Below are 21,643 nucleotides of genomic sequence, written 5' to 3'. Positions count from 1 at the left end.
TTAACTATCGTAACAATAACTACTTTTAATAATTCTTTTCTCAATTCTTTGCACTATAATTTGCATCCCACGTATTGTAATATTTTCCTTTGAATTTCGTTTCCTATTGTCCCACGGCTTGAGACGTAATGTTATAGCCCTTCCAGATCCTCATGTATATGTCCCTTTTCCTTGTAGTCCACCCAATAGAACCTTTCTCTTAGCTTCCTCTCAAGTTGGTAGTTTCCATTCATTAAGAATAGTGGATTTTAAACATGTTTTGTACTCGGATGGTTTAACTACTGTAACATCGTAAATAAATTGTATACCAACACATAATGGCCAAACTTCAACAGACTTTAATATTCATAAACCTCATCAGAAGAAAATATTTTTTGATCCAAAGTTTTTTTTTCGTTATTAGAATAAATTACCTGGAATTTGTTAATTCATTACAACATTGAATAAAAGATGCAAAGTGTTTATACATACTATAATAGATAAATCTTCATTTAAAATTATGTGATAGATCTGCTTGCTTGTAGGATCTAGACTGATAAACTCAATTTCTATTATTGATATAACCAATAAAGTAGTAATGCTGAAATTTTGTTTTTCATTTGTGCAATAAGGTCCATTATTTCCATTATTTGATGCTGTTATTGCTCTACAAAATGTTGATCTCTATCAAGGGATGTTTATGTGTATAATATTACTATTTATGTGTATAATAATACTGTATGATCGAAAAAACACGGCGTGCAGTTGGCTTGGAAATGAACATCTCGATGACATTCTCCATATCATTTTACATATAAGATGACAGCAATCTTCATTTCATAGGCATCGCTGACGCTGTTTTTTATTCAATCAAATTGTACTTACGTATATAATATTCATTTAATGGTTCCTGTTTTAGTTGCTGGTGTTCATATTTTGGTTTTTTATTCTGTTGTTGCTCTACAAAATGTTAATATTTATGTGTATAACATTACTCTTTCTTTGTATAATAATAATAATATGTGTATAATATTCATTTAATGGTGCCCTCCTTGCTTGTTGCTGTTGTTGCAACTCAGAATTTAAATTAACCTGAGGCAGTAGGTAGAGCTTCATCCTCCAACATTTTCCTATGTAAATACTGCAAGTGGACAGTATTTCTGATGACAATTTTATCATAAACTTTAACATCTTGTTCTTTAAAACGAAACTGCCATGCCTTATCTGTAGATTTCAAAGCAATATCTAAATGCTTTTGACCATCGCTGTAATCTAATTCTTGTTTGAAAATCAATACGTAATATTATCCTGATGATTTTGATTTTTGATAGATTATTAAAATACAGCACTTACAGTTAACTATATTTCTTGAAAGTACCTAGAACCCTCTGCCTAGAACCATCCTAGAACTTTATTTATTTCCTACTTTTATTTGTTTAAAAAAATGCCAACAATTTGTGCATGTCTGTCAAACTTTAAAATCATTAAAAATAAATTTTATTCAGGTTGTAACTTTATAGAAAGGATTGTAAAAATATACTTTGTAACATGTATGTCAATAATCTTACGAAAAAATGTTTACTACACTTTTGATTGACTCTAATTTTTACATATAATACAAATAATACAATACTGAATTATAATTATGTATTTTACAGGCTTTGCCTTTGTTCTTTATTTTCCATCAGCTATTCAATCAACTTCGCACCACACACACTTTAACCATTATTAAATAATAAATAAAGCACAAAATATTGATAAACAATAATTATTTTATATTCTAAAAAATAAAAACAAAACTTTTTTGGGTAATGTTTGGTTATATTTATTTTTTATTCTCTTATCTATGGTTACTTTTCATTTTTTAGATTTATGCGTTTTTAGCGCCACTGTGGTCATTTGGCGAACCCTTATTCTTCCCATTTTGTGACCACTTTTTCAATAAAAGTCCCATAAGAGTTATTTCTCCTTACCTCTACACTCCATAATTTTTGGTTTTTGTATTGTTGTTTGATTTGAAAGTGCTTTATATGCCTTTATTGGGTATCGCTATATAGGATGGACAATTTAATTTTATTGAACTCTAGTGATGAATCGGATTTGGAGGATGCTATGCTGTTGGAAGGGTTTGAAAACAACATCGAATATCGAGCAGAACTTTATGGGGAGTTCAACCTAGAAATATTATCTGACCAAGAGTGCAAAGCTAACTTCCGCTTTGAAAAAAAAAGACATTCCTCGATTAGTTGAAGCACTAAGAATTCCCAACGAGTTTAACACAGATAAAATAAATAATCAAAACATAAACAAAATAGAATGAGGTTAGGTTAGATCTGTATTTTTCAATGTTGTGTTTCTACTGCGCTAGTGCGCATGCGTACCGCTATGTTAACGGCTTTGGCTAACGTCCGTAAAATATCGGCAACTAGCGGTTACGATATACGATAATCGAAATTGAAATGTCAAAGTTGTCAATTAGCGTTAACCGGAATTGCAATTTGTAAGCAACGAAAACTCCCTATTGTTAATTTTACGTCAATACAATATTGGTAAAATTATATTATTAATTATAATTAACTGACTTATTGCTAAAATAATATAGCAAAAAATAGATAATGTTTGCAAATAAATAAATCATTTCATTCATCACAGGGAAAATATAAAAATTATTTTTTAATATTTACCTACTTATCAATTAATGAAACAGTTTTTTCTTGCGAACATTAGCAATTTTATGTTAACATCCATATAACACAAAATATCCGCAGGATATTCATAGAATGTCAGAATGTCCCATTATAAGATCATCTTATAAAGATATCTATAGGATATCCTCCAGACATCCTGAAATCCTGTAGATGTCTCAGAATAGAATATCCTATGGATATCTCTGTCGTATATATCTAATGTACATCCAGCTGAGATATCCAAACATGCTCATGATAATAAAATATCCTAACAATATCGTCTAGATAGGTATTTAGGAAAAATAAATAATGTACTACTTTTTATATTACATAAAATGCAATAAACCATACAGATAGATATATATTACGTCAAGGCAACAAAATATCCTGTTGGTATCTTCTGGATAATCTGGATATTTATGAGCTTGGCCACTCCCTTAGATTAAGAATGCCACTCCCAGTAATACAGAGAATTTAAAACGCCCGCGCAAAAAATTTCCCACAATCCATCTCGACAGTTGTTTGTAATTATATTTGTAATCCATCTCGACAGTTGTTTGTTTTTGCATCGTGTATTCAGTTCTTTGATTTAGTGAAATTCGAGGTGAATTCGGTGATTTGTCGATATTGAATGGGCTTAAAAATGACTGAAACTAACAAAACTGGTTGAGTTTGACTTAGTTTTTCTTATACTCATAGTTCTAGCCTTGTTCTAGCAGAAATTCTATCCTAACCTAAACCTAAAAATGCCAAAATTTGATTAAATAAGACTAACATCAAGCCTTAATATTGTATGAAAAACATTAATTTCCACCGTTAATAAAAAATATAGTTACCTTATATAGCATGTAACGGCCATACCACGTTGGCGCACCAGTTCCCGCTCGATCACTGAAGTTAAGCAACGTCGGGTGCGGTTAGTACTTGGATGGGTGACCGCTTGGGAATCCCGCGTGCCGTTACTTTTTTTCTTTAATGTTTCAGTTATTTATTATTTATCATAGAATTTTTTAATTTTTTTAGTACTTTTTTGTTCCCAGATTTTTTTTTCTTAATTTTCAGTCAATAATAATCATAGACTTAAAATAAAATATAGACTACACTATTTACATCTCAACGCGGTCAAACAATCTTTTTTGTATACATGTTTACTTCTGGGCACAGTCGACCGAGCCTTCCTCATCCAGCCTATGTTGTCACGTCTTTAATATTATCAATATTTTTTTTCTTGTTATACACATATAGTGAGATATTAATACTACATTTTAATAAAGTAGGTTTTAATATTCCATAGATGTATTAAATAGTCCTTATACTACTAAATTATAAGTCGGATACGGTTTAAAAAGGATAAGTTCTTTACAATATAACAACACCGATTAGAGGGAGCCTATTCATTCATTTATTACCTTGTAGTACGCGTCGCACGTGTGCGGTAAAGCTTTGTTGCCGCTATGTCCCCGGCTGTATTAACGCATTTTCTTAGCTTGTAGTCCGTAAGTGTTTATTTTATTGACTTTTTCTGTTCAAGAACTATAAAATATGGTTCGCCAGTGCCAAATTTGCAAGAAATTTGACTTAAATAATCTATTTAAATCTTTCGACCGGTAGGCAACTCTCAATTTACCCAATAGAAGTCAGTGGCGTTGTTGTAGAAAGGCGCTTATTTAGATAATATTTTAGTAAAATGTAAAATCTGAATTTTTTCTCTTACATTACATTATTTACTTACTTACATTGTATTATAATTATAACCCTGTTAATAATTAACAATGTTTTTATTAAAAATATATTCCGGTTTATTCTAAAATTATCTTCAGAATCTAAAATAACATAGAAGAATTTTAAAATGATATTACATTATGAAACAATATTTTTTAATATACCGGGTAGTCTCAAAAGTGGCTCACCCCCTATAACTTTTTTATTTTTTCAGATAAAAAAAACAGATTTGTATGTTAGTAGGTATATGACATAAATTAGGATTTATTGCCGTATTCAATTGTTTTTGGTCTCTTCCTGTTTCACCGAAATGATTACATCTTTTGATTTTTAAAGGCACCCTCGGTATATTGCTACTTTATTCGATAAAAAATGACACTCTGAATAGAATGACATATCATATGTCAACTTTTGACATTGTCGCTTAAAAACAAATCGTATTTTAAATTTCAATCCAGGGTGCCATGGTGTTGTTAAAAACACTAAGTTTTAATCAAGGAGCCTTGGAAAAATAGTTTTGATCGTCTAATAGGTTTCGTGTCTTGCCTAGGCCGGTTAAAAGATGTACAAATACTACGTATTTTTAATCATACATATGTCAATTTTTTCAAATGGAACAAGGGTGATTCATTAGCATATTTGGAAAAAGCATTTTTTTATGAATATATTGATACCACACACTTGGTTGGGTCGAGTCAAATTGTCGTTATGAACCGCGTGTTACAATTACAATTAAACCATATGCAAAAATGTTAAAAGTTGACATATGATATGTCATTCTATTCAGAGTGTCATTTTCTATCGAATAAAGTAGAAATATACCAAGGGTGCCGTTTAAAAATTAAAAGTTATAGTCATTTCCGGTGAAACAGGAAGTGACCAAAAACAATTGAATGCGTCAATCAATCCTAATTTATGTCATGTACTAACATACTAAATCTTGTTTTTTTATTTGAAAATATAAAAAAAATATGGGGGATGAGCCACTTTTGGGACGCACCCGTTATAATAAAGACACTACCGAGTTAAATAAATGTAGTTTTCATTTTATCCACTTCCTATCACCTTCCTTGATTTAATGGAACAGATTTATGTTTTCTCTAATTTACATAAGACATCACTTAACCAGAAAAAAAATTACAACAATCATATTTTTTTTCTCTCCCTGTCGCCGATTCTATTATATCTGTGGAATAGATCCTGTTTTGATTAATATTAGGAGTTGTAAATGTTTGACTAAAATTAATAATTTATTATTAATTTCAGAAATTACGTAATTTCGATTATAAAATTTCTTCTATAACGTGTATTTTATTATTTTTATCCTTTTTGGATTCTAAGACGTTTTTTCTAAACTTTTATTTAAAAAAACCTGTCCTAAATCTTAATAAAATATAAAAAAGTTTAACAACACAACAATAACAAGACATTGTCTGACCGCATGTTCCAGCTATTTATGAATGAGATGCTCAGTCTATATTTTATTATAAGTCTATGATAATAATATTTTAAATTTTTTTATTACTTATACCATAGTATTTAACAAATAATTTCATATTTTAAGTATGCATTAAAGGAACGAAATACGAGTCAGTGTCTCAGTTTGTTGACTTTTTACCATTTTATCCAAAATATTTTTGTAATTCATACAATTTCATACATTTACAATGTTTTTTTTTGTTCATATGTTGTCTCTATGTTTATTTCCTTAACAGTAATAAGTATCCGTTAAATATCTACGCTACTTTGGCATTTTGGAAATAAGTATCCATTATCCATCACATTGAATTATATGTATATAGATAGGTATGCTTATACATAAGTATGTATAATAATAATAATTAGTAAGTAGTAGTAGTTCATTATAATTAGTATAATACATAAGTATGTATAATAATATATTAAAGTATTAATTTGCGAATCATAAATGCCCATGTTATGATTTATACAGGGTGGCCCATCGAAAACGTTCCGCAAGGCATAACGGCCAGGGTAATTTTTTTTTCAGAAAATTCAAAAACACGTCAATTTTGTTTGTGAGGGGGACAATTTTTGCCCCAAAAGTGATTGCAAAATCTTCAACCCTCTAAGCGGGGGTGTCATCCCCCATTTTTTTTCAAATGGGAAGGGGGGTCAAGTGGTACCGCACTGAAAAGGGCTTTCTATTCTCTATACTTTCCCGCTTCGTTTTTGAAAATCGGTCGAGCCATTGAGAAAATATGAAGGATTGAAATTTGAAAAGTTTATTGAAACATTTATCAGAGTAAATGATAAGGATAAATTCCTACGACCAATTTGCTGTTTTTTCTTATTATTTCTAGATGTTTACGCACTTGCCACAAGGATGAACGATCGGGTTAGGTAGAGTATATTTTCTTTTTGAAAGGTGTAGTTAATCGGCACAACTGTCGATATTGGGCTGAGGACAACCCCAGGGTTTTTCACGAGGTGCACACACAAAACCCTAAGAAATTGAACGTGTGGGCTGGTATTTTTATAAATTATATTGTGAGTCCTTTTTTTCTTCCTGGAAATCTAGCAGGTGATATGTACTTGGATTTACTGAAAAATACCATCGACCCAGCCCTAACTGACATCATAGAGAACAATCCTGGATACGTTGAAGCGGAAATAATATTTGAACAAGACGGTGTACCTCCACATTACTCTCAAAAAGTACGTAATTATTTAAACAATAATGTGCAATTGAGTGGCCTCCCCGGTCACCCGACTTGACTCCTTTAAACTTTTTTCTATGGAGACACATAAAAAGTAAAGTGTATAGCCAATATAGCACTCCACCCGCCTCATTAGAAGACCTGCGAAGACGAATTATTGATGTTTGTTGCGAAGTGACCCCGCAAGTTCTTCAGAATGTTCTAAGGAAAAAATGTTGTATTAAAGATACACGTAAAAAAACAAGTTTAACGTTAACCTAAACCTGACTCATATATTTGTTATATATTAGCTTGCGCGTATCTCTCATTTGAATTTTTGTTGCAATGATATTGTTTAAAAACGCTTTAATCACCTTTCAAAAACAATGTTTTTGAAAGCATTGGTTTTCGTAGCAAGGTTGCATCAATCACGACACAACGTTTAGAAACCAATATTACAAAGCAAGCTGTTTGGTGATTGACTGCAATGTTGCAAATGTAATGTCAGGTTTTTGTGCTTAGTGTGTAAATAAGTGCAAATATTTTCAGGGCTGGTGGATCTCGATAAAAGAGACATATATTTTCTCTTGACCATTTTTCAAATCAGTCCAAAATAACCGAGTTAATTTAGTTTGAAATTTAAAAAATATATGATATTTTTGCCTAAATTTTGAGCACCACTTCACTTTTTTTGGTGTTTCCTTTCTTGTAAATTTAATATACTACCTAATCTTGCCATATATTGTCAAGATATTTTGTTTTGAAATATTTTTTTTTAATTTTCAAAATATACCAAACTTTCGATTTTTTTCTTTGCGAAATAAAACCTCACAACCTCATAAGCGTGTTTTCTGGTGTCAAAATATATACTACCCCTAAAACTATTTGCACTTATTTAAGACTCGCCCTGTATAAATATTATTAATATACATATAATTGATTAAAAACAAAACCCAGAAAAGATCGAGTTCTCAAAATTTAAGCAAAAAATCATATTTTTTAAATTTCAAAGTAAAATAACGCATTTTTAAAAAATGGTAAACCAAGAGCAAAAACGAACTGAAGGAGTAAACTCTTATTTTTCTCTCTAAGTTCGTATCGACTCCTAGAGATGGCACCACCAGGATTGTCTAGGAATTTAATAGGTTTGAAATGTTCCAAGCATCAGCAGGCATTTATTTTGGGATTTTTTACGGATAGGTACGTTGATAACTATTATTTGATTAAATAAGATTATCATCAAGCCCTAATATTGTATGAAAAACATTAATTTCCGCCGTTAATAAAAAATATAGTTACCAATTGTAGCATGTAACGGCCATACCACGTTGGCGCACCAGTTCCCGTTCGATCACTGAAGTTAAGCAACGTCGGGCGCGGTTAGTACTTGGATGGGTGACCGCTTGGGAACCCCGCGTGCCATTACTTTTTTTTTCTTCATGTTTCAGTTATTTATTATTTTTTATTATTTATCATAGAATTTTTTATTTTTTTTTGTTCTTTTTTATTCGTAGAATTTTTTTTCTTAATTTTCAGTCAATAATCATATTTTACATTTTTTTATTACTTATAGGTTAGGTTAGGTTAGGTACCATATTATTTAACAAATAAATTCATATTTTAAGTATGCATTAAAGGAACGAAACACCAGTCAGTGTCTCAGTTTGTTGACTTTTTCCATTTTATTCAAAATATTTTTGTAATTCATACAATTTCACATACAATTTACATTGTTTTCTTGTTCATATGTTGTCTATGTTTATTTCCTTAACAGTAATAAGTGTCCATTAAATAGCTACGCTACTATGCCCCCCCCATATTGGAAATAAGTATCCATCACAGTTAATTATATGTATATAGGTATGCTTACATAAGCATACCTATTAAAGTATTAATTTGCGAATCATAAATGCCCATGTTATGATTTATATTCAAAACTCTTGTTTATATATTCTTAATAAAATGTCAGTCGAAGCTCAATTTGTACAAATTTAGGACATCTGAGTTACGCGATAGGAAAACAAAATTGCTATACCAGTTGTTCTAATTTAATCTGCCACTCTCTTTTTATTATCTTTCTCTATGGTATTATATGATATTATTTCAAAGGTCCATTCGTCCAGTGTGAGGTGTGAGTTCATATTTATGAATATCCTCCAATGAGGGATAAAAGGCACATCATCCTCACAAACTATATATCTATAAATTCTTACCTATTTTTCTCTCTCTTTTGGCTTTTTTTTAACTGCTCTTTTTAACAGTCGAAAATATACCGATAAAATTTCTAAATTATAAAAAAAAAGTTAATTTTGTGCAACCTTTATTGCTTTACTTGTATAATACGCATTTTGCTATATCTCTCAATAGTTAAAGGAAAAAATATTGTAATTAAAGATACACGTAAAAAAACAAGTTTAACGTTAACCGAACCTATAATAACTTATATCTTTGTTATATATTAGCTTGCGCGAATCTTTCATTTGAATCTTTGTAGCAAGTTGCAATGTTGTAGAAAAACGCTTTAATCACCTTTCAAAAACAATGTTTCTGCAGCAAGGTTTCATCAATCACGATACAACGTTTAGAAATCAACATTACAAAACAAGCTGTTTGGGGATTGAATGCAAAGTTGCAAATGTAATGTGAGGTTTTTGTGCTTGGTGAGTAAATAAGTGCAAATATTTTCAGGGCTGGTGGATCTAAATAAAAAGGACACATATTTTCTCTTAACCGTTTTTCAAATCAGTCTTAAATACAGTACGTCTGTCCGTTCTATAGCTACGGGGTATCCGTGAGAGGGGTAAAGATATTCTCTCGATGTTTTTCCTAAAAAATTAGACGACGCGTCCCATCAATAAAAATTCGACAAATTTGCAAGTAGCCAATAAAATGAGTGGGCGGAGCGAATTGTGGTGACGTACTCGTCAAGTCGACGTATAAAATATATTGTGACAAAACTTTCAAGATTTTGTTCGTTATCATGGTAGTGTGGCCTTTATATAATTATAATTAAAATAATTTATTGAGCGGTAGGCAGAACTTGGATAATGAGAACACCGACTTTTCAGAGCGTAAATATAGTTTATCGTTTACATATAAAAACAAAATATAACCAGCTAAAAATCGAAATTAAGGCATCGCACTTTTATGGCAAGGGCTCTTTCTAAATTCAGTTACTATAAACTCTATTGCCACTTACCTTATTACGTCAACATCCATCAGCAATACATCAACAACAAGAACCTGTCGAAGATTTCATTGATCCCCTTGTAGATCTACCTCTTCGGTCTTGGAGTCATACTTTGGATTGAACCACTCGACCGGTTATCACAGTGTTCTTTTAAATAACTTAATATTTTAGTGATTAGGTGAAATAAAGAAATAAAATGCCGATTTTTCACAACACCTAACTATATTTAATATAAAGAAATAAATAAATAAAAAAATAAAGAAAAAGATTTAACAAGACATTTATAATTAACGGAATATAAACAAAAGGAAAGAAATTTAATCAAAAATAACTAAAGAATGATATTAAAATTCAGAAGTGATAAAGTTAAAAATACAAAATATTCTTCTTATTAGTCTAATCTAAATTATCTAAAATTAGCATTCAATTCAAATCTCTCTTAGAATTTTCGTTTGCTAGAAAATTAATATGTCAAAAAAATATTAACTGAACAATTGGATTTAAATTAGAATTTAATAAAAAGAACAATTGTAAAATAATCATTTGTGTGATGATATCTAACTTTTACTAAAGCCTTTAGAACAAACAGAAAGTCTTAAATCGTTAATAAAAAAATATTAAAGAAAATCTAAAACAACAAATTAAAAATCTTTATACATGAAATGTTTAAAATTTCCTAACTTGAGAATTGAATATTTAAGAAAATCTTTAAATCGAAAACTTACTAAAATTATTAAAAAAAACCACTGGATAATATAAGATCTACACGGAGAAAATTCGACCGTCTAATTTAAAAGTCAGTACCGAACTGATCCAAGAATCTATTTTCCTAAACCTCGAAATATTTAAAATGGGCGGGTAAAAAGAATAGGGAACCACCAAAAGCCGAGCCATTCTCAAATCCTCTTCGGGTTCGCTTTTCAGGAACCGTCTGATTGGTCTGAGAAAACCTCAACTACCCTGTCGTTCCCGGTCTAGTTGGCTTTACTTGTCACAGATGTCGTTACTATGACCATTTCTACGTTATTTTCCAAATTATTACTAATATCCGTGTAAATATTATAATTACCGTAAACACAATTACACATGATTAAAACTAACCCTAACTAAAGTATATTTTAAGGTCTGTCCTTAAAAAACCAAAACAAATCATATTTATAATTTGATTTCATTAGGTTTCGCTGTTTCATCTTATATGTTTATTTATTTCACATAATTTTGGATATTTTGGAAAAAAAAGGAGGACAGTCCTTAATTTTCAGAATATCATTACGTGAACTTTACTTTAATATTTAAATTAACAATTATACTTGTTTTTATCCAAAATCTGTTTGTATTGGCCCGTGGAGGTCTATCGTGAGAAGAGTGTCGTCTTAGAGTTTTATTGCTTTCTAGGGGTTTTGCTTATATAATCTCGAAGTTAAAATTTAGGGTTTTACAGCTTTAATGATTGATGCTAGTCGTTTCTAGCTGTTTCAAAGCAAGTATTATATTAATTTATGGACGTGGGATTTTAAACCTAACAGAAAAATATTTAGTTTTTCCCAGAGAAACGGGTCCTTCATTCTAAACAGTTTTTACGATCTTCTGAAAAAATACCAATTTAAGGGCGGAAACACATGACAAAGTTTTAACAAGCTTGGTTTGTTGTCTGCTCCAAAATATTCCATTACAATATTGCTATTTATTTAAATGTTTTTTGTCCGCATTCCTTTCAGAGACACAGATCCAGCAGACGTACTTTAACTGAATTAATTTAGTTTGAAATTTAAAAAAATATATGATTTTTACCACCATTTTGAACACCAGTGATTTTTTTTGGGGGTTTTCTTTCTTGTAAATTTAATCTACTGCCTAATGTTGCCATATACAGGGTGTTTCAAAACAAATGCGAAAAACTTCAGGGGGTGATTCCTTGTTCAAAATAAAAGGTAGTTTGCTTTATAAACGTTGGGTCAAAAGTCAACCATTAGGGAGATATCGCGGTACAAAGATGGCGGAAAAATAATGTTTTTATTTTTTATCTTGAAAACGAAAAGAGATAGACTAATGAAATTTTACGGAAGCATTACTACTGTTATGAAACACACTTTCTGGTAATTTTTCACTTTTTTAAAGTGGAAGGGGTTGAAATAAACTACCCTATCATTCTTGTTAATGAAATTTAAAGAAAAATCTTATCAAACACATGCAAAAAATAATTTTGATAGATTAGTTTATTTAGAAACTTTTATCTCTTGTGTTTTTTGATATAGCTCACCGATTTGAAATTAAAAAATAAAATGTAAAGCATTACATGTCAGGACAAAAAAACATTTTTAGATAAAGAATCTAGTGAGCAGCTGTAATTTTTAGGAAAAATCTAGTCGGCCGCTGTCACTTTTTAGGATGTTTCTAATATTGTTTTATTTGACATTACCCTACTGCAATACGTTATTATCTAGATTATTATTATTATCATTATTATCACTAGATTCTTAATCTAAAATATTTTTAGTCCTGACATGTAATGCTTTACATTTTATTTTTTAATTTCAAATCGGTGAGTTTTATAAAAAAAATACAAGAGATAACAAAGTTTCTAAACAAACTAAACTATCCAAATTAATTTTTTTGCATGTGTTTGATAAGATTTTTCTTTAAATTTCGTTAACAAGAATGCTAGGGGTAGTTTATTTCAAGCCCTTCCACTCATTTTAAAAAAGTGAAAAAATTACCAGAAAGTGTGTTTTCATAACAGTAATGCTTCCATAAAATTTCATTAGTCTAGCTCTTTTCGTTTTCAAGATAAAAAATAAGAACATTATTTTTCTGCCATCTTTGTACCGCGATATCTCCCTAATGGTTGACTTTTGACTCAACGTTTATGAAGCAAACTACCCTTTATTTTGAACTTCACCTCCTGAAGTTTTTCGCATTTGTTTTGAAACACCCTGTATATTATCAAGATTTTTTTTTTAAATTTCCAAAAAATACCAAACTTTCAAAGTTTTTACTTGCGAATAAAACCATATAAACGTGTTTCTGGTGTCAAAATATTGTCATCAACTACCCCTAAAACTATTTGCACTTCTTTAATTTAAATTTCAAAGTAAAATAACTCTGTTATTTTGGACTTAGGTATTTGAAAAATGCAATCAACAGCAAAAACGAACTGCAGATGCAAGAGTAAACTGTTATTTTTCTCTCTACGTTCATACCGACACCTAGAGATGGCACCACCAGGATTATCTAGGAATTTAATAGCTTGCAGATGTTACCAGCATCAACAGACATTTATTTTGGGATTTTTTACGGACAGGTACGTTGATAACTATTATTTTATTAAATAAGATTAACATTAAGCCTCGATATTGTATGAAAAACATTAATTTCCACCGTTAATAAAAAATATAGTTACCTATTATAGCATGTAACGGCCATACCACGTTGGCGCACCAGTTCCCGTTCGATCACTGAAGTTAAGCAACGTCGGGCGCGGTTAGTACTTGGATGGGTGACCGCTTGGGAACCCCGCGTGCCGTTACTTTTTTCCTTAACGTTTCAGTTATTTTTTATTATTTATCATAGAATTTTTTAATTTTTTTAGTACATACTTTTTTGTTCCCAGATTTTTTTTTCTTAATTTTCAGTCAATAATAATATTTTACATTTTTTATTACTTATACCATAGTATTTAACAAATAATTTCATATTTTAAGTACGCATTAAAGGAACGAAATACGAGTCAGTGTCTCAGTTTGTTGTCTTTTTACCATTTTATCCAAAATATTTTTGTAATTCATACAATTTCATACATTTACATTGTTTTTTTGTTCATATGTTGTCTATGTTTATTTCCTTAACAGTAATAAGTATCCGTTAAATATCTACGCTACTATGGCCATATTGAAAATAAGTATCCATCACAGTTAATTATATGTATATAGGTATGCTTACATAAGCATACCTATTAAAGTATTAATTTGCGAATCATAACTGCCCATGTTATGATTTATATAGAAAATCCATGTTTATATATTCTTAATAAAACATCAGTCGAAGTTCAATTTGTACAAATTTAGGACATCTGAGTTGCGCGGCAGAAAAACAAAAATGCTATACCAGTTGTCCTAATTTAATCTGCCACTCTCATTTTATTATCTTTCTCTATGGGATTTAACAAACGTCCATTGGTTCAGTGTGAGTTCATATTTATGAATATCTTCCAATGAGGGAATAAAATACACAGCATCCTCACAATCTATATATCTATCAATTCTTACATATTTTTTCCTGTTTTGGTTTTTTAAATGTTCTTCTTAACAGTCGAAAATATACCAAAAACATTTCTAAATTATAAAAAAAGTTCAAATTGAGCAACGTATTGTTGCTCAATTAAGACTTGTATAATACACAATTTGGTATTTCTCTCAACAGTTAAAGGAAAAAATGTTTTGTAATTTTGTAAAAATATACGTAAAAACAAGTTTAACGTTAACCTAACCTAACTTATATATATTTGTTATATATTAGCTTGCGCGTATCTTTCATTTGAATTTTTGTTGCAATATTGCAGAAAAAACGTTTTAATCCTTCAAAACCTTTCAAAAACAATGTTTCTGTAGCAAGGTTTTATCAATCACGATACAACGTTGAGAAATCAACATTACAAAGCAAGCTGCTTGGGGATTGACTGCAATGTTGCAAATGTATTGTGAGGTTTTTTGCTTGGTGAGTAAATAAGTGCAAATATTTTCAGGGCTGATGGATCTCGAAAATGAGACATATATTTTCTCTTAACCGTTTTTCAAATCAGTCCAAAATAACCGAATTAATTTAGTTTGAAATTAAAAAAATATATGATTTTTTGCTTAAGTTTTGAGCACCACTGATTTTTTTGGGTTTTCTTTTTTGTAAATTTGATCTACTGCTTAATGTTGCCATATACATATTATCAAGATATTTTGCTTTTTAAATATATTTTTTTTAATTTTCAAAAAATACTAAATTTTTTCTTTGCGAATAAAACCTAATAAGCGTGTTTCTGGGGTCAAAATATACTACCTCTAAAACTATTTGCACTTCTTTAAGACTCGCCCTGTATAGATATTATTAATATACGTATAATTCATAAAAAAAACTCAGAAATGATCCAGTTGTTCTCAAAATTTAAGCAAAAATTCATATTTTTTAAATTTCAAAGTAAAATAACGCATTTCTTAAAAATGGTAAACCAAGAGCAAAAACGAACTGAAGGAGTAAACTCTTATTTTTCTCTCTAAGTTCGTACCGACTCCTAGAGATGGCACCACCAGGATTGTCTAGGAATTTAATAGCTTTGAAATGTTCCAAGCATCAGCAGGCATTTATTTTGGGATTTTTTACGGACAGGTACGTTGATAACTATTATTTGATTAAATAAGATTAACATCAAGCCCTAATATTGTATGAAAAACATTAATTTCCGCCGTTAATAGAAAATATTGTTACCTAATATAGCATGTAACGGCCATACCACGTTGGCGCACCAGTTCCCGTTCGATCACTGAAGTTAAGCAACGTCGGGCGCGGTTAGTACTTGGATGGGTGACCGCTTGGGAACCCCGCGTGCCGTTACTTTTTTTTCTTAATGTTTCAGTTATTTATTGTTTTTAATTATTTATCATAGAATTCTTTTAATTTTTTAATTATCTATTATTCATATTTTTATTTGTCAATTTTCAGTCAATAATAATATTTTATAATTTCTATTACGTATACTGTATTATTTAACAAATAAATTCATATTATTTGAAGTATGCATTAAAGGAACGAAACTCCAGTGTCTCAGTTTGTTTATTTTTTATCCAAAATATTTTTGTAATTCATACCAATTCATACCTATTATTTCATATATTTACATCGTTTTCTTGTTCATATGTTGTCTAGGTTTATTTCTTTAACAGTATTAAGTATCTATTAAATATCTACGCTACTAAGTCCATATTCGAAATAAGTATCCGTCACAGTCATAGATTTATGAAGTTATCATATATATTATCATATATATGGAAACATCCTAGATCAAGCCACTGGCATCAATTGGATCACATAATTGTTCGAAGGACGCATCTAAAAGATGTTAGGCTCACAAAAGGCAGAATAGATGCCGAATGCGGCACTGACCACCGACTTTTAATTTCAAAAATAAAAATCCAGTTAAAACCCAAACATCCACACTGAAAAAAGCAAAACAACATGACCAGATTGAACGTACGGGGTCTAGAAACAACGATACCGCCGACGTCCTCCGGGAAGCCATCAAAGAATCCCTTCCACCGATAACTTCAATCTCAATCTTGGAAGCTGAACAAGGCTGGATACAATTAAGGGATGCAATTCATAAAACCAGCAAAGCAATACTGGGAAAGTCGAACAAAAAGAAACAACCAGACTGGTTTAACGAAAATTAACCGCATATACAGGCTTTGTTGGAACAAAAGCATAGAGCACATCAAGCAGTCACTGCAAATCCGCATAATCCAAGACTGGTAGACAACTTTAAAGCAGCCAACAACACGCTTCGAAGAGAACTGCGCCAAGTAAAGGATAACTGGTGATCACAAAAAGCGAATCAGATTCAATAGAATTTCAAGAGTACGCCACGCATCACGATTGTCGTAAATTCTTAGAGGCTGTAAAAGAAGTATAAGGTCCAACTAAGAAGGTAAGCTGCCCAATCATGGCACAAAATGGCGAACTTCTAAAAGAGGAAGAACAAATCAGAAATCGCTGGAAAGAACATTACAGCCATGAGGATATGGCCAAACCAAACCAAGAAAACAACCCCAATATGGAAGCACTAAACACAATACCACAGTATAACAGCCTCGATGTATTAGACATCCCAATAACAGAACAGGAAATAAAGACCTCCATAAAACAGCTTAAAAACAACAAATCAGCTGGCTGTGACGCGATTCCCGCGGAAATCTATAAGTGTGCAAGTAAAGAACTTATTGGTCATCTTAAGGTTCTCTTCGATGTCGTATGTGAAAGCGGAGAGGTACCTCAAGACTTTCGCAACGCGAATATAGTGAATATATTTAAGAACAAAGGAAGTGTATCAGACTGCGGAAATTACCGGGGAATTTCACTATTGGCTATCGGCGGAAAAATTCTTGCAAAAATAATGTCTAACCGCCTGCACCCATATATAGAAAAAGTCCTTCCAGAATCGCAAACGGGTTTTTGTACCAACCGCTGCACCGTCGATTCCATATTTTCCATCCGTCAACTACAGGAAAAAGTAAAAGAGCAGCAGTCTAAACTTTATGTTGCATTCATCGATCTAACAAAAGCCTTCCACTCTGTGAACAGAGATGCGCTGTGGGCAATTATGAAAAAGTTCGGAGTACCCAACAAATTTCTTACAGTGTGTAAAAGCCTCCATAACAACAAGTCAAGAGTGTCACATCATGGATCACTGAGCGACCCATTCCTAACAAATACAGGAGTTAGGCAGGGATGTGTCTTAGCGCCTCTCCTATTCAACATATTCATGGCAGCGCTCTCCATTATAGTGGACAGCAAACTGCAGGAGAGAGGATTGGGCATTAGATACAGATACGACGGCGGTCTGTTCAAAATAAAAAGACTCAGGGTAAAAACTTGTACAAAATTCATCACAGAACTTCAATACGCTGACGACTGCGCTCTAGTTGCAAACACGGTACATCAATTACAAGAAATGTTGAACACATATACCTGGGCATACGAGGCTTTGGGCCTTAAGCTAAACATCGACAAAACTAAAATCATGTGCACTCCCCCGGAAGATCACAACAACGCTATAAAAATCGGAGAACTATTGGAATATGTGGCGGAATTCAATTACCTTGGCAGTTTGATTTCGGAAAAGGCCAATATTGACTCCGAAATTCAGCACAGGATTAGTAGCGCCTCGAGAGCATTCTGGAAATTAAAAGATAGGGTTTTCTACAATCATGACTTGAGTACAAACACAAAACTTGCAGTGTACCGAGCAATTATAATCCCCACTATGTTATATGGGAGTGAAACCTGGGTGCCGTACCGCCGACACATGAACGCATTAAATAAGTTGCAACAGAGACACCTTAGACAACTCTTAAGAATCCGGTGATTCCATCATGTCTCAAACGTATCGGTCCTTGAAAAAGCTAACTGCGAGAGTATTGGAGTCATGGTTACAAAATCCCGCTTAAGATGGGCTGGTCACGTATACAGAATGCAAGAAAACCGCATACCAAAATCTCTGCTTTACGGTGAGCTTGTGGACGGTAAGAGAAGGCCGGGTGGACAACTGAAAAGATACAAGGACATTTTCCACGAAAATTTAAAGGGAATTAACATGCAGAATGAGTGGGAAAAAGCAGCTCACAAGAGAACTCAATGGAGAAGGGTTGTAAACTCAGTTAACAGCGGCAACCAAAAAGTAGAGAGGCAACAAAGCAATGAGATTTTTGAATGTCCGGAGTGCGGTAGGCAGATAACATCACGTATCGGGCTTTTCAGTCACAGAAAAGCTCATGAAAGAAAACGCCTCGCGTGACCATCTTCTTTATGTGTGTCGAATACTCGTCAGCGAGTAACGGCTGTTATGTTAATACGTTTTTTATTTAAAAGTCACTGAGATCTCCTACAATAAATTAAAATTCTTAGTAAATGTATTCAAATAATTAAATTCAATTTCAATTATTTAATGTGTGTATTTGACGAGCTTTATAGATAACGCTAAGACCTACGCTAAACGCTAAAAATAAAAATATTTCGACAGCGCGATGATGCGACTGTCCTCGTTACGCCATTTTGAACGCCGCCGAACGCGAGCCAAGGTCAGCGAATTTTCCGGTCGCGATGACGTCTCCCGTTCGCTTTTTTAGTCGATTGGTGATGCGGTTTCTGAAACACATAACACATCGTGTGAACACATCTCGTTCGCGGTATAAAATAAAAAATACCGTCTCGCGCCGCCATGAGTTCGGCTGTAAAATACAAATAACTTTACAATCATCCTTCAATTCTATGGTCTATTCAGAAAAATTAAAACTATTGAAAGAATTCAAAAAAATTAAAAACTATGAACATTGAAAAAAACTGTTCAACATTATATTACAACATAAGAAAATACCAGAAGAATGGAAACAAAGTATAACAATACCCATTTTTAAAAAGGGAGATAAAACAGACCCAGCAAACTATAGAGGAATAACATTACTGAGCACCTCGCTAAAACTTCTGACTAAGATCATTGCGGACAAAATCTCCTCAATAGTGCCAATAAGCGAGGAACAACAAGGATTCCGAAGAAACCGATCAACTACCGATGCACTATTCATACTCAGGCAACTAGTTGAAAAATCCTTAGAATATAACTCTCCAGCCTATCTATGTTTTATAGATTTAACAAAGGCCTTTGATAGAGTCCAACTAAAAGACATCATGACCATCTTGGAAAGCAGTAATGTCTCGAAAGAACTCACAGAACTTATCAAGGACTTAAACACAACAACCCAAATAAGAACAAACTTTACCTTAACGCAGCATCTTCGAACTACAACGGGTATTCGCCAAGGCGACAGCCTCAGCCCTCTGTTATTCAACACAATCATGGATCAAGTAATAAAAACCGTCAAGAATACTGGAATTCCACAATTCCAAATTTCCACAAATAAGACCAAATGCATGACCATTACAAAGGAGCCTCTACGGTGCAAATTGGTAATAAAAAACAAAACTATTGATCAGATAATGTCATTCGAATACCTCGGATGCAAAACTACAAGCTCAGGATTCCTGGAAGAAGTAAGGAAACAAGCCAATAAAGCTGCCGCAATATCAGGACATCTTAAATATCCCATATGGAAAAACAAACATTTGAGTACAGAATGTAAGCCAAGAATATACAAAACTTGCATACAACCAGTGATGACATATGGTGCGGAAACCAGAGCTGAAACATCAGTAACAAAGAGAATCCTACGAACTGCTGAAATGAAGACCTTAAGAATGATAACTGGATACACATTGAGGGACAGACAGAGAAATGTAGACATAAGAGAAAAGTGCCAAACAAACGACGTTGTCAGATGGATAAGGCAGAGAAGAAGAGAATGGAACCAGCATGTCAATAGAATGGGCCCCGACAGAATGGCCATAATAATTCGCAACAACGTACCCCATGGCAGAAGACCTACTGGACGACCACCTAAACGTTGGCAAGACAGTTGGCAGTCAACCTCGCAAGAGTTGCTTAGACGAGGAGGAAACCGGAACTAAACAGGCGATACGCCTTCTAAAAGAAGAAGAAGAAGAACATTGAAAGTTCATTACTAGAGGGTATGCGTTCTTCTCCTTCATTTGTAGAAAATGTAATAGTTTTCGCAAATATGCATACTAGAAAAATTGATGTTAATTTTAAAATTTAAAATCCAACAGATACGTTCACAATTTTACTTTTTTCCAAAATTTAGTTCTTTTTTAAATTGGTTTGATTATTTTTTTAACATTTTTTGTATATTTTATTTTTGTAACTCCAAAATTAAAGATTTAAATAAAAAAACTTTATTGTGTCGGTAAAATGTTGATTGCAGTTACTTATTACATCCCTTTGTATTGACGCCACGCTACGCCGCTGATTTTATTTTGTAGATCTTCTTACAATGCTAGTGGCAAAATAGCCAGAAGACTTTTCTGGAGAAATATTTTTATACTTGCAACAATTACAAAAAAATATTTAATATAAAATATATTATAGTGTTTATACAGGGTGAGTTTCCTACGATGTTCTCTATGGGTATCTCGGAAACTACTGAAGATAGAGTCGGTTAAATGGGGAAAGAATTGCAGTTGTATGGGGTCATAAATTGCGCCTTTCAGATTTTTGAAAAGGTTTATGGCTTACTAGATATTTCGAAAAAAACAAATTTTGGCTATTTTAAAAATTGTCCCTAATTCCATTATAAGCTATTTTAGACAAAAAGTTTTCAAATAAAAGTTGTAGATAATCACATCCTTATTGAGATTGTGTTCTTCGTTTTTTTCTAAAGCCTGTCATTTTTGAGATATGACATAAACATGTTTTTTTTTTAAATGGAAACCATAGCTGGCCATGACTTTATAAAAAGCGCAATTTTTAAGCTTTTCAGCGATATAAGCTATATGTTTTTTTCGAAAAATTACTGAGGTATAGCCAATTCTTGTAATGTTTAAACAATTTCACTTAGTTAGCCATGGAAACAAGTTTAATCATCTTTGCTCTCAGAAATGTAAAGCTGTCACATCCAAACTTTGTAAATTAAAATAAACAAAAATTGTAAATATGAATTTTTCAAATGAAGAAAAGCCTGTTCCTTTACTGGTTCTTTACTTACCTTTATTGGTTCAACTTTTCTTGGCCATACATT

The 21,643-nt window shown here is 32.0% G+C and overlaps 1 long non-coding RNA gene, 3 other non-coding genes and 1 pseudogene across 4 annotated transcripts; 4 read left to right on the top strand and 1 right to left on the bottom strand.

The window, feature by feature from the left end:
- Positions 1–377: 377 nt before the first annotated feature.
- On the bottom strand, positions 378–1,353 carry LOC115884803. The gene is made up of 3 exons (XR_004050618.1): positions 865–1,353; positions 472–646; positions 378–413 (listed from the first exon to the last, which is right to left on the bottom strand). It is a non-coding gene; the product is annotated as an uncharacterized LOC115884803 (long non-coding RNA).
- A 2,160-nt stretch (positions 1,354–3,513) lies between these two features.
- Positions 3,514–3,631, top strand: LOC115885981 (annotated as a pseudogene).
- A 4,724-nt stretch (positions 3,632–8,355) lies between these two features.
- LOC115885974 lies at positions 8,356–8,473 on the top strand. The gene has a single exon (XR_004050818.1). It is a non-coding gene; the product is annotated as a 5S ribosomal RNA (ribosomal RNA).
- Positions 8,474–13,646: 5,173 nt separating this feature from the next.
- LOC115885960 lies at positions 13,647–13,764 on the top strand. Its single transcript, XR_004050815.1, has one exon. It is a non-coding gene; the product is annotated as a 5S ribosomal RNA (ribosomal RNA).
- Positions 13,765–15,718: 1,954 nt separating this feature from the next.
- Positions 15,719–15,836, top strand: LOC115885953. The gene has a single exon (XR_004050814.1). It is a non-coding gene; the product is annotated as a 5S ribosomal RNA (ribosomal RNA).
- The last annotated feature ends 5,807 nt before the right edge of the window (positions 15,837–21,643 follow it).

Source organism: Sitophilus oryzae, unplaced genomic scaffold, assembly GCF_002938485.1.
Source record: "Sitophilus oryzae breed Bouriz unplaced genomic scaffold, Soryzae_2.0 scaffold_111_pilon_pilon, whole genome shotgun sequence".
Classification (NCBI taxonomy): domain Eukaryota; kingdom Metazoa; phylum Arthropoda; class Insecta; order Coleoptera; family Curculionidae; genus Sitophilus; species Sitophilus oryzae.
This window is presented reverse-complemented; position numbering and strand designations above follow the sequence as displayed.